This window comes from Sycon ciliatum, chromosome 8 (genome assembly GCF_964019385.1).
Source record: "Sycon ciliatum chromosome 8, ocSycCili1.1, whole genome shotgun sequence".
Taxonomy (NCBI): Eukaryota; Metazoa; Porifera; class Calcarea; order Leucosolenida; family Sycettidae; genus Sycon; species Sycon ciliatum.
This window is the reverse complement of record NC_088650.1, coordinates 23810310-23823379: the sequence shown is the minus strand read 5'-3', so window position 1 is coordinate 23823379 and position 13070 is coordinate 23810310. Positions and strand designations below refer to the sequence as shown.

The 13070-nt window shown below is 47.9% G+C and overlaps 2 protein-coding genes across 5 annotated transcripts in view; one reads left to right on the top strand and one right to left on the bottom strand.

The window, feature by feature from the left end:
• Window positions 1–13070, bottom strand: part of LOC135822417 (uncharacterized) — a 173901-nt gene that overhangs the window by 36416 nt on the left and 124415 nt on the right. The gene's annotated exons all lie outside the window — the stretch shown is intronic.
• The window catches only part of LOC135822415 (sushi, von Willebrand factor type A, EGF and pentraxin domain-containing protein 1-like), a 20171-nt gene continuing 13400 nt past the window's right edge, over window positions 6300–13070 (top strand). For 2 of the 4 annotated variants that reach the window (XM_065335184.1, XM_065335182.1), the window contains exon 1: window positions 6308–6636. The gene's annotated coding sequence lies outside the window, so the exon portion shown is untranslated. Of the gene's footprint in view, window positions 6637–13070 lie in introns of all 4 variants that reach the window. The other 2 variants (XR_010554482.1, XM_065335186.1) reach the window with 2 other exon arrangements.

Here is a 13070-nt window from a genome sequence, read left to right as displayed (position 1 = left end):
ATGTAGGGCGATAGTGCGGGTTCGAATCCCAGGATATGCCTGAAAAGAAAATAGGAGAATTGAAAATTTTATAACATCCTATGCTTTTTTGCCATCAGATCACAATGTGAAACAACTTGGAAGAATTAGTATGTATGCGAAGTGTATCGGGGGATGCATGCAGGGCGCGCGATAGTGCGGGTTCGAATCCCAGGTAATGTCTTAAAAAAAAAGAGGAGAAAAAATGAATTTATAACATCCCTATGCTTTTTTTGTCTAGGTCATCAAGGCAAAAAAGCATAGCGTAGGGCCCTGAGCTTCCAAGCTCTCTCGTTTGGTGTTCGTTTGTTTGTTTGTGTCACGCCTGGCGCTATCCCGTATCTGTCCCGTACTGTACCAGCAAAGATAGCTGGCCACAATATTTTTGTTTGTTTGGCGCTATCCCGTACCTGTCCCGTACCATCAAGAGAATGAGTATTATTCCCGTAGCTATGCAGAAGACGTTACTTCAGTAACGTCTGGCGCTAGCCAGGGTCCACACAGCTTTAATTTGGTGTTTGTTTGTTTGTTTGTTTGTTTGTTTGTGTCACACTTGGCGCTATCCCGTATCTGTCCCGTACCGTACCGTACCAGCACAGAAAGCTGGCCACAATATTATTTGTTTGTTTGTGCCATCAGCATGCCCGGCGCTATCCCATACCTGTCCCGTACCATCAAGAGTACGGTACCATCAAGAGAATGAGTATACGAAGTGTATGGGGGAATGCATTCAGGCCGATAGTGCAGTAGCATCTTGTGTGGATTTGTGTGCGAGGCCGAGATCCCACTGGCAGGCTGGCTGGGCCGCCTGTCGACCAGCCCGGGATTCGCATGTAGGCCGATAGCATAATAATAATTATAACGTATAGATGTATAGCAGGGATTCGTACTATGTAAACGACTCCCTGCTGTATAGGGAGATTTTCTGGAAAGAAATACGAAGTAGGGAGACGAGGAAATGCTATTAGAATGGACTTTAGTTGCCGAATAAAAGACAGGATGCGTCAGCAAAAACATACTTTGTAAGAGAGATCCCGTCATCTCCAAAATAATCCTGAACGGGCGAGTCAGCGCCGGTCACGGAAAACGTCGGAAGAGAGATCCCGTCGACTCCAGAACGTCCGTGATCGGCAGAGTCAGCGCCGGTCACTAGGGGTGTGCGGATAATGCTCGAAAAGGTGGCAGATTCTGCTCGAAAAGCAGTGAAATTGGCAGAACCATACAAACCTTATGGCGGGCAATTCCTCGAATTCTGCTCCATTTCTTTATCCACATACCAAACATGCATGAAACTTTCACGAAAAAGTACCGAATTCTGCCAATTTTTCTGCCGGAATTATCCGCATATGCCTACCGGTCACAGGAAACGTCAGGACAGATAATAACTTCGACTCCAGAACGCTAGCCAGGGCCATCACAGCTTTGACACGTTACATGCATGATAAGCAAGCAAAAAAGCATAGCGTAGGGCCCTGAGCTTCCAAGCTCTCTCGTATGCGAAGTGTATCGGGGGAATGCATTCAGTGCAGTAACATTTTGTGTGAATTTGTGTGCGAGGCCGAGATCCCACTAGCAGGCTAGCTGGGCCGCCTGTCGACCAGCCCGGGAATCACATGTAGGCCAATAGCATAATAATTATAACGTATAACTCCCTGCTATACATCTACATGACTGTATATTATACAGTCATGTAGATGTATAGCAGGGAGTCATAATATGTAAACGACTCCCTGCTGTATGGGGAGATTTTCTGGAAAGAAATACGAAGTAGGGAGACGAGTAAATGCAATCAGAATGGATGTTAGTTGCCGTCACTATAATAATAATAAGAAGAAGAACGCCCGTGATCGGCAGAGTCAGCGCCGGTCCCAGGAAACGTCAGGACAGACATCCCGTCGACTCCAGAACGCCCGTGATCGGCAGAGTCAGCGCCGGTCCCATAGCTATGCAGAAGACGTTACTTAAGTATCTCATTGAAACGTTTTTGCAATACAATGATGTAGCTGATCAAAGGAAAAAGCATTTCCATCAGTTCTAACAACATGCACGATGAGCTAGGCAACAAAGCATAGCGCAGGGCCCTGAGCTTCCAAGCTCTCTCGTTTGCGGTAAATATGCGGTGAATAATATTGTGCGGCAATTTTCTGTGAGTATGTAGTGAAATCAATCAGTTACAAGTCTCTGGTGTAAGCACTCATCATATTTGAGTAAAAAGCCGCCACGGTGAGACGTTGCTGACCGAACAGTGCACTGTGTGTACGTGTTGTGCAACAAAAAAAGTTCAAAAATCGCGGAAAACGCGGTCTTTTAAAAATCGCAAAAAACGCGGCCGCGGAATCGCAATTTTCCCCGGGGACAGTACATGCATATGTACAATGTATATCCGCTAGCAACCAATTGAAACGGAAACACTCCGTTTTGATGTTCAATTGCATGATTTATGTTTGAAATTCTCTGCTGCTTATTCGCAGTCTGCATGGTATTGTACTTGCTCTTTACTTACATGTAGAGCATCGCTGGCTACTAGCGAGGGTCCCTTGTTCGAGTCCTGGTGGTGACAGTCAATGTTTTCTTCAGACTTTTCCCGTTTGTGTCTTTCCCTCAAACCAGTGAATATTATTATTATTATCTCTCCTTTATTCACTTCTTTCGAAGGCGATAAGCCAGACCCACCGGGAAATATTTCCATGGGTGGGACAGCAAAAAGAAAGTGAAAAAACAAACAAAAATAAATAAATAAATAAAACCTAAAAACCAAAGGGACAAGAAATAGTTGAAGGAAGAGGAAGAAAGGAAAGAAACTCAATCCGAACTCCAACATCAAAACAATAATAAAGAATTTGCAGCGACAGGCAAAATACATCAACCAATGAAGGGAGTAACAAAGGAAATATCAGTCTTTATCAGTCGTTATCACTCTCTTATTATTGACCCCCACAGAAACTTGTGATCTCTAAGCGGTCAAATATGTATAGGATATTGACCAAGACGAGGCCTATATTTCCCATATAGACCGAAGTCGAGGTCAATATCCTATTTATCATGATTCCTTTGCCATAACCCCAAAATTTGAACCTTTAGGAGCTATTTTAACCTTTTTAGTATAGCATTTGTACTATACTATAGTGTACATAGGATGTTGCCAATTTTAGGTACAAGACTGTAAGAACAACAGAGTTCAGCATCTGCAGCACAGTGGCTGGGTGGTATAAGGGGTTGCTTGAGATTCATACTGTTGTGAGTTCGAATCCTGCTTGTTCTCTTCCTTTGTCTTCTTTCTTTCAATTTTTCTTTTTGAAGTGGAGAGAAAAATTCTAAGTCCCTCCAAAGTCGAAAGATTACAATGCCTAAGTGGTCGATACAAGCGGTCGATAAGCGATCGATATTGCGGCGATATGGGTAATATAGGACCAGTCAAGGATCACGAGAATTAGTGGAGGTCGATATAGAAGAGTGATAAGTATGTATTACTGCACAAGGACCAGTGCAATACCGGCCGATATCTGCACGAACGGCGAAGCCGTAAGTGCAGATATCGACGCCGGTATTGCACGCGTCCGAGTGCAGTAATACATTTATCGCACCCCTGCCACCACACAGTCTGTCACCACACACTTGACACAGTCTGGTGCAACCCTAGCATGCTGCATGCAACCCTGCTATCATTTCACAGTCATACAACACAGCACAACCAGTCGCGTTCATTTTTAGAGGAACACTTCTTTCGAGCAGCTGCTGTATTAAACACGGGAGATCCTGGAAGTAGCGGGACAGCTTGCTCATGTCGTCGTCGTTGATGGGGTGTTTGTGCTCCACCGCTTTGACTTCTCCCGCTTTCTTTGGCTTCATGAGGAAAGCCTTCAATGCAATGTTTGCGTCCTTGAACGCTGGGTCACTGTGGACGTTCATGGGCCGCTTCAACTCGACTAGCTTGCGATGTATTGCGGAACCGAAACCGAGCAAGCTTGATGCAGAGTAGAACTTCACTCCAGCTTTCTTCGGACGGAATTCGACGTATGCATGTCGCAGAATGTAAGCTAGGTCGCTTGCCGTAACCGTACTCAGGTCACAGCGACGTCCTGTGTCTTTACAATACTCGTCGAATAAGCGGAGCCATTTGTCAGTTGCCTGCTCTGTGTTTTTGTTTTTCTGCTCAGAAACGAGGCTGTCGATGGCGGCGTCGGACAGTTTTTCAAATCGGCTGTCGACAGTCTTCTCTTGGGCGTCTGCTTTCTCGACTCTCACGGAGCTTGTGAAGTTGACTTGGCGGACGCAAGCCGGGTCCACATTCGCTTCCGCGACAGCGTCCTCGACCAATTATTATTTTGGTGTGCTTGGCGGAGCGACTCGCAATATTCCCCAGTACACCGCCAGCCAATGACCAGATGACTATGTGGATGCACTGCAGTGCGATATTGCACCCCGGCGAGTGAGCGTGCAAATAACCTATATCTGCAGTGAGCGTGCAAATATAGGTTATTTGCACGCTCACTTCGAAGTGAGCGTGCAGATATAGGTTATTTGCACGCTCACTCGCCGGGGTGCAATATCGCACTGCAGTGCATCCACATTGGCCGGCGGTGTACTGGGGAATATTGCACGCTCAGTAAGGCCGCTGATTGGCTCAAACCATGGAGACACTCACGAGTGAGCGTGCAAATATAGGTTATTTGCACGCTCACTTCGAAGTGAGCGTGCAGATATAGGTTATTTGCACGCTCACTCGCCGGGGTGCAATATCGCACTGCAGTGCATCCACATTGGCCGGCGGTGTACTGGGGAATATTGCACGCTCAGTAAGGCCGCTGATTGGCTCAAACCATGGAGACACTCACGTGGGGTGCGATAATACATACTTATCACTCTTCTATATCGACCTCCACTAATTCTCGTGATCCTTGACTGGTCCTATATTACCCATATCGCCGCAATATCGATCGCTTATCGACCGCTTGTATCGACCACTTAGGCATTGCACGCGTCCGAGTGCAGTAATACATTTATCGCACCCCTGCCGCCACACAGTCTGTCACCACACACTTGACACAGTCTGGTGCAACCCTAGCATGCTGCATGCAACCCGGCTGCTATCATTTCACAGTCATACAACACAGAAAACCAGTCGCGTTCATTTTTAGAGGAACACTTCTTTCGAGTAGCTGCTGTCTATCACGGGAGATCCTGGAAGTAGCGGGACAGCTTGCTCATGTCGTCGTCGTTGATGGGGTGTTTGTGCTCCACCGCTTTGACTTCTCCCGCTTTCTTTGGCTTCATGAGGAAGGCCTTCAATGCAATGTTTGCGTCCTTGAACGCTGGGTCACGGTAGGACGTTTATGGGCCGCTTCAACTCGACTAGCTTGCGATGTATTGCGGAACGGAAACCGAGCAAGCTTGATGCAGAGTAGAACTTCACTCCAGCTTTCTTCGGACGCAATTCGACGTATGCATGTCGCAGAATGTAAGCTAGGTCGCTTGCCGTAACCGTACTCAGGTCACAGCGACGTCCTGTGTCTTTACAATACTCGTCGAATAAGCGGAGCCATTTGTCAGTTGCCTGCTCTGTGTTTTTGTTTTTCTGCTCAGAAACGAGGCTGTTCGATGGCGGCGTCGGACAGTTTCTCAAATCGGCTGTCGACAGTCTTCTCCAATACTTGGGCGTCCGCTGTCTCGACTCTCACGGAGCTTGTGAAGTTGACTTGGCGGACGCAAGCCGGGTCCACATTCGCTTCCGCGACATCGACAGCGTCCTCGACCAATTATTATTTTGGTGTGCTGCAGCAAGTCAGCAGCGACTCCCTGGCGGAGCGACTCGCAATATTCCCAGCACACCGCCAGCCAATGACTATGTGGATGCACTGCAGTGCGATATTGCACCCCGGCGAGTGAGCGTGCAAATAACCATATCTGCACGCTCACTTCGAAGCCAGCGTGCAAATCTTTACTTATAAAAGAGAGGCACCTGTGACGTGTGTCTGTGTGTGTGTGTGTGTGTGTGTGTGTGTGTCACGCTCCTTATAAAGAAGAGGCACCTGTGACGTGTGTTTTTGTGTCACGCTGAAGCGCTGCGGAGCGCTTGTGGCTCAATGTAGCTGAACCATCGGACCTTATTTGTCAGCTTGGATCACGTGATCCATCCAGCTGCCGCGTGCGGCAAACAGCCCAAATAGCGCTAACTCTGGCCTGCGAGCGTTTGCTGCGACTAGCGCGCTAGCGCTCGTGACATACACAAACGCGCTAGTCAGAATGCTTTGACTTTGATGGCTTTCAGCTTCTATTTTTTGAAAAGTAGCGCGCTCAGACCAGCTCGCTCACTCTTTTCCTCTTCCATTTTTTAGGGCAATTGTTTTGTTTGATAGACGAAGCTTAGGGTCTCTTTGGGTTTGCAACCCTTACCCTCCTGGAAAAAATCATAGTTGCTAGACTGCGACACTTCAGACCAGGTACTATTAGAGCCGCTAATGGACGACGAGCTATTTTCCGCTATCCGGAGCTCAAGCATTTGAGCCGCTAAATGGACGAGACTCCTGGGGTAAAGGATGCAGAGAATGAGGAGAAAACACTCGTATGGAGCAGGGAGTAGGTATTGTACTACTTCCTGGTATGGAGCACTGAGAAGCGGTAAGTCTTAGGGCAATTCTTAGCCAGTAATTACTTTCTCGCCATAATTATGTTCTCGTTTTTCGTGTCTTCTGTAATGCCAGTACACTAGCAGTACGACTACACTGTAGGCGAGAGTCCATAACTAAGCCAGAGTGTGCAGCTCTCCATCTATGCAGCATGAACAAATTAATGACAAATTTCCTTTGCCTAAGGGCTGGGTTCCACTGCCGCTCCGCCGCACATCATCCACGGCATGAAACGTCATCATCACGAGCTGGTCCAGCGAGGCCGCGGCTCATCACCAGCTTTCGCTTCGCTGCTTGATACAAAAAAAATGCAAGCCGCGGTCACGGCTTGCATTGTTTTCCGCACTTAATTGTTTTATTCGGGGGAATTTTAATTCGTTGCACAGGCCAGAACACGAGGATTTTTTTTGGATTTCACGCGCGCGCAGGCAGGCTAAATGTCATCAAAAACGTCGAGCACGATCGCGGTACCGTGAATGGCGAGTGTCACTGGAAGCGCGCCGCTCTGCTGCATGCAGCCAAGTACCGTGGAGCAGCGGAGCTGCGGAGTCGCAGTGGAACCCGGCCCTAACCAAACTTATAGCAATTTGAAAATGTTTGACAATTTTTCATAAAAAACTTGACAACATTGTTCTTCTGTAGAGTGCCGCTGGCAACTCCATCGATGAACTCCATCAATGAGCGCAGGGATAAAGTTTAGAAACCCTTCGAGCGAGAACGTGTTCTCAAAAAGGAAGCACAAATATGCCGCGTAACTTCCCCTCTAGTATGGCCCCATCAAAGCCACTCGCTGACTACTTACCAGTAAAATGGGGTTGGACGGTTGTCAGATTAGCTGACATGTTTTCTGCCAACACAACCATAAGCAGTTGTCAACTCTCAAGACTAAAAGAGCTTGCGAAGAAAGTGAGAAACCTTGGCTATGAAAGCACATGAAGCGTCAGAACATAATCGAGCAAACTTGGACCTAGATTACTAGTGTCTGCTCCAGAGCCAGGTCAGTGGCCCTGTTTGTGAGTACTTGGACCTTTTGGAAAAAGAACACTGGGTTACCTGCGACCCGGTCGGAAGTCCTGTCGAGTACTATACTTTTTTATACTTCGAGGGTATACCGCCACTGACAGGCTGCATACGCGTGCGGATGCGTGCGGCCAGAGTGCCCAGTGCGAGTACGTTCATACATGTACATGTACAATCATGTACATCAGGAAGTCGAAAGTAAGTTTACGACTCCCTGACACACAGTAGCCGCACTTGAACGCATCTGGCCCTGGCCCAGTGTTGCAGGAGTTGTGCCAGGTAGACGTGTACCCGGTTTGTGTTAAATCTTAGAGCAGGTACTGCATACCCTATCATATCTGTGTACATGGGTATACAGAGTCAGTGTTGTTGCGTCCCACTCAGCACCCTTCTGGTTCATTTCGGCACCAGCACTCTTTGCGTATGCAGAGCTGAGTAGAGTGCAAGTTCGGACCACAAGTACACTGTAGCAGCTAGATGCGAACCTAACCTGTGCCGTGATGCACGGCACTTGTGTGCATCTACTTTATCCCTGAGTAACCCACCAGGTATATGGTGCACAATAGGGCACAGTAAATAATCAGCATGCATCGCAGTTTTCTGCAACATACATGTATTCCTGAAGTCACTTTACACCTTAGAAGAATTGCGTCGCTAACTGTTAGTTATTCCCTGGGTCATTATGAATCGTAGAAAACCCGTCATACAATAGGTTCAAGCTAAAGTACCGTACCACCATGGTAATTACCTGGAAATTCGGTGTGTTTTCTACCTTTTTGTTAAACAAGCAGCAATGTGCCACAGAAATTACTAGTGTTGAAACGAATAATCGAATAATCGAATAATTTAGAATATTCGTGGGGTGAACGAATAATCGAATAGTCGTAGGAATTATCAGAAATCGAAAAAAAAAAAAAAAAAAAAAAAAAAAAACGATCTATGCTCGGTGCTGACCCTACTGATATTTGCACTGCGTAGATCTGCTCGTAGTATTTCTTCTCAATCTCTTCTCCTCCAGGTTTTAATCTCCTATCGGTATCTAGTAATACTTCTGTTCTTTCCATACGAGGGAAACATGGATGCAGTGAAGATCCAATTACATGTACACTCGACCAAGACCCTATGCAGAGCTGGATCAGGCGTTGCACACTCTGGGGGGTTATGTACTCTTGGCGGTACAGGTTAACCGGTTTTGCACCTCCACATAACAAACTCCGATAATCAGCAAAAAAATTTTAACTGCTTAAAAAGTGCTGAAAAAGTGTTGAAAAATGCCATCATGCGTATGATAGAATATAGATTATTCGTTCGATGGAGGGCGAAATTATTCGATAGATTATTCGTTCGAAGAATCCGTGTTCGGTTTAAACACTAGAAATTACCATGGTGATAGAGTAGATGACCGTGTGAAGCGGTGTGAGATGCAGCAAAGGTGAGCCTGTTACTGCGAGTCTATGCCCTTAACAATAAACTTTGCCGTGGGATGATTCTCTTTGGGCTGCACACTCTGGTTAATGTACTCTTGGTGGCAGCATTCTGGTGCCAAAGATGATATTTTTTTAGAAAAATAAGCACTAGAGAAATGGAGTGGGAGTAACCTGAATTATTCTATTAGCAGAGCTGCAATGCTTGGGATATGAGATTATTCCCGTAGCTATGCAAAAGACGCTATTCAGTTGTACTTTAGTAGCATCTGGCGCTAGCAAGTATCCACACCGCTGTAATTTAGTGTGTGTCACGGTGCCTGGTAGGGTGGTTCACGTCGCATGCCATGGTTGGTGCAGTGTCCCGTACCGTAATTCGAGTATGCGGTGCGCACCGTTGCATAGATGTATCTGGAGCGCTGTACGAGCTAAGATGTCGGGGCAAATATGGGGACATTCACAACATGCAATGTGAATATGCACGTCAGTTTCGTTTTAAGAAGTGGGTTTGACGGAGTAAGAAAAGGCCCCAGCTTTGGCTGCTGCATGCTAGCCCAGTGGGTACCAATCTCCTGCCATCGGCCGAGTGCTGATGGAACGGAGTAGAAGAAAAAGAAAGAAGAATATTGCGTTCAAGAATACAATTTCGGTAAGGGATATACAGTAAAACCTGTAACTAAAGACCACCGTCACTAGCGACCAGCCTGGTACTACCGGCCACTTCGCCAGGCACGGAAGGTCTCACATTCAAAATGCACTGTGACTAGCGACTACCTTCTGAACGCGACCAGCGACCGCCTTTTCCTGTCCCAAACACAATTTTTGACCCGTAACTAGCGACCGCGATGTAGGAAATCAAATGTTGCTCGAAGCTCCTTCTTGAAATTTTACTGATTTTCCATGGTCCTGAAAAAAATCTTTCGATACTACAGCTGAACAAATGAATGCAGGTAATTTGGGCTGTGGAGTCGGTGTGGACTGCACTACACCTGTCAAAATTTCAAGCGCTGTCAAGAAAAAGCATGATAGGAAACGTCTTGGAGAGCGCATCGAAAGCGCTTTCTGATCGATGTTACTACTCGGAGGAGAAACGAAGACTGGGCGGCTCTGTCACCCCAGTCATACAGACGGATCGACGATGGCATCAAGGAATCCAGAAACAAAGCAGCACCACAAGGTCCTGATGCTGAAGGATCGCGTTCAAGCAATCGAGAAGTCACAACAAGGACAGTCGGTATGATTGATCGCATGAACAAATTTGAAGCCCAGCGCGAAACGAAACCGTTCCCCAGGGAACGTTTGACTCCTGGCTTCAGAAGTAGCAGCTGAATTTGAAGTCTGCAAAAAATTAATCTTCTCTCTCTCTCTCTCTCTCTCTCTCTCTCTCTCTCTCTCCATCTCTCCGTCTTTCTGACATTGCGCAAGTCCTGGGGAATTGTATTAGCTGCATTTTGACATACATATCATATAATAGGGCTTGAAAGTGCTACGTCACAGCATAGCAACAATTTCAAAAATTCAAAAATTGGATCCACTTGGATCCAGTTTTTGTATGGATCCAAGCACATTTCAAGCCGTCTTACCCACAGCAAGGTGATGTTACCAGTGAAACTGACTGATTTGGCTACTGGGGGCGGGGTTACAACTGGTGGCGAAATAAAAGTCACACCTGCATGCGACATGAGTGGGTTGCTATGCACCCACATACTGAGGCAATAGCAAAGTCACACCTTAGTGGATCCAAAATAGAAATCTGATGTCAACTTAGTACTCCCTGGCCGTTTTTGACGTCATCACTTTCAAGCCCTATGGGATCCACATATGGTCACGTGGTGCAAACCTCTAACTAAAGACCACCTGCTACTAAAGACCGCTTTTGCTGGCACCAAGGGGTGGTCGGTAGCCACAGGTTTTACTGTACCGGTTAGTGGATAGCTAACTAAAATAATTAGCCGTATGGTTTAGAAATAGTGGTGGCGACTCTGGATGGCAGTCGTGAGTCCGTCAAGTGTCAAGTCGACGGAATAGCGCGAGCTCCAGTGTGGGGAGCAAACCCATTCCTAGGTTAGCATCCCCCCCCACCTCACAACAGAGCAACCGAGTTTTGGATTAAGCTGGGAGTGCCGATTCGAGCAACTGGTATGATGGCTCTGCTTGGAGCCACTAGATGGTTCGCAGCTGAGCCGGCAAATGACTCCGCTTGGAGCCGTCAAATGACTCCGCATGGAGCCACCGAATGACTTCGCATGGAGCCGCCGAATGACCCCGCATGGAGCCGCCGAATGACCCCGCATGGAGCCGCCGAATGACCCCGCATGGAGCCGCAAATTGACTCCGCATGGAGCCGCCAATGACTCCGCATGGAGCCGCCAATGAATCCGCTTGGAGCCGCCAATGACTCCGCATGGAGCCGCCAATGACTCCGCATGAAGCCGCCAATGGCTCCGCATGGAGCCGCCAATGACTCTGAGTAGAGCCGCCAATGACTCTGAGTAGAGCCTCCAAATGCTAAATATATTGGTATGCATAACCAGTTGAGAGCATATATTCCATAAATCGGCACTCCCGGAGCGGATCACAAAGTGCAGCTACCCGTGCAATCTGTAAGCGGTGCAAGCTAGGTAAAGACTGTCAGAACTTGATATCATGGGCTGAGGCCATTGCCGCAGCCACCCATACTTTGGCTGCAGGTGGCGTCCGAATGTTACTCGGGCAGACATCGCTTTCCACCTTCCCGCCTCTCTGAATATCGAGCCCCGCAGCTGATTCGAAACGAGTGGCCGGTGTACAACGCCAGGCCAAAGCCACAACTGATGAGCAATATCCTCGCAGTTGCTGTAAATGCCCATCGATTGGCATTCGCAGCTGATGCCGCTAGTTTTCCCAGGTGCTGCGGGCTGCCACAATTGCAAACAACACTTTGCGATTGCTACTCTGCTTGATTTACTGTCCATCGCCCTATCCCCGGTCGCAATTGTACGAGCACCGGCCAAGTGCACCACTTGCATCAGTGAATACCAGCAAGTCGGGGGACGGCGTTCATTTAGGGTGTAGGAAGAAGGACCGGCCGTTCCGCTAATCCAGGAGTTCAGGCCATCAGCGAAGATCTTCGAGACACTCTTTGGAGAGCTTGATCAGGTAACACGGCTGCCGGTACCAGTTGGCAAGTGACCACAATCTGCAATTTGCATCCAGGGGCTATCACTCTTGTAGCAAACGGGAGCTTTCCCAGAAGAGACTCGAGTTGACATTGGGTAGTTGAAGCTGTGTGAAGAGTGGCCCGAAGGAGATCACGAAGCTCGGCAAGTTCGTCCATAGGCATACTGATGTTAGCGCGGCGGGTGTCCAGGATGACGCCGATAAACATTAGGACGTGGGCTGGACCCTCCACTTTTGCTGACGCCAGAGAAAACACCGATGTATGTAAACGCGCGGCGCCGAGTAGCGAGTTGCTGGCGAGCTAACACAGGTCCAGAGCATGCATTGAGGAAGCACTTTTACTGACGCCAGAGAAACACCGAGGTATGTTAACGCGCGGCGCCGAGTAGCGAGTTGCTGGCGAGCTAACACAAGTTCAGAGCATGCATGGAGACAGAAACGTTAGTCGAGGTACTCCCCGTAATGGGATGATGCCAATAACGTCAGGACTTGAGCTGGACCCTCCACTTTTGCTGGGGCCAGAGAAACATCGAAGTATGTAAACGCTCGGAGCAGAATAGCGAATTGCTGGCAAGCTAACACAAGTCCAGAGCATGCACTGAGGAAGTAACGTTAGTTGAGGTATTCCCCGTAATGCAACAGGCCTGTGAGTGCGAACTGCTAGCACATAATCCATTCACTGGCGGATGCGACAGAGTTCCATATAGCTGGACTGGAGCGTAATACAGTTTGAAGGGCAGGGCACTCTCATAAAAGTATTGATCCTGCCAGCGGATCGACAAGGACCAATCCTCCGGGCGGACGGGGATTCGGCAGAATGCAC